We start from the raw sequence: 731 nt of genomic DNA on the forward strand, positions 1-731 counted from the left end.
AGGCGGACCCAGCGGGCAGGGCTGCACCCAGCGGCATCAGCCCTCGGAGAAGGACCCTGGGTTGAGGATGGGGGGCATGTACCCCAGGCTGGGGAGGAGGGCAGCTGGGAGAGCATCCCCGAAATCACAGACTGCCCCACAGGGCAGCCCCAAAGCAGTACCTGAAGGTCCCCAGAGCTGTGTCCTCTCGCTGTCCGGGTGGCAGCTGCCAGCTGGGGCTGGTCCCTGGGCACTGGATGTGTTTCCTGGTCTGGCTGCTCTGAACTTCCTGCTGCACGCCTCAATGCCACGCCTGAGCTCTCCCTGGGGACGCAGGGAGATGCTACATAGCCCTTTGGTGGGTCCCTGGCATACCAGAGAGAGGTCAGGTAGATGTTGAATAAGGTGGAGGAGAAGCAGCAAAAAAACCTTCAGTAGGGCCAGAACAGCCTGGTTTGAGCTTTAAGGCATCTCCAGTCAAAAAATAAAAGTCTGGGAGATTGTGCCCTGGGGTTGCTGTGGTTTCCCTCCCACCTGGCACACAAGGCTGGCTGTCCTGTGCCATCACCCTGGAGGAGAACAGGGTGCCTGAGGAATGAGGGGCACCTGGAATGTGCCACCCTGTCCCCACCTGATACCTCCATGCGGGAGAGGACACTTACACCTTCCTGCTCCTCTGGCAGGTCTCCAGGCAGGGTCTTGCTGTTGTGGACCCCTCTCCCTGCCAGCGGGCAGGGCCTGCTGCCTCCAGG

Source organism: Chaetura pelagica, unplaced genomic scaffold (assembly GCF_000747805.2).
Source record: "Chaetura pelagica isolate M959 unplaced genomic scaffold, ChaPel_1.0 scaffold301, whole genome shotgun sequence".
Lineage (NCBI taxonomy): Eukaryota > Metazoa > Chordata > Aves > Apodiformes > Apodidae > Chaetura > Chaetura pelagica.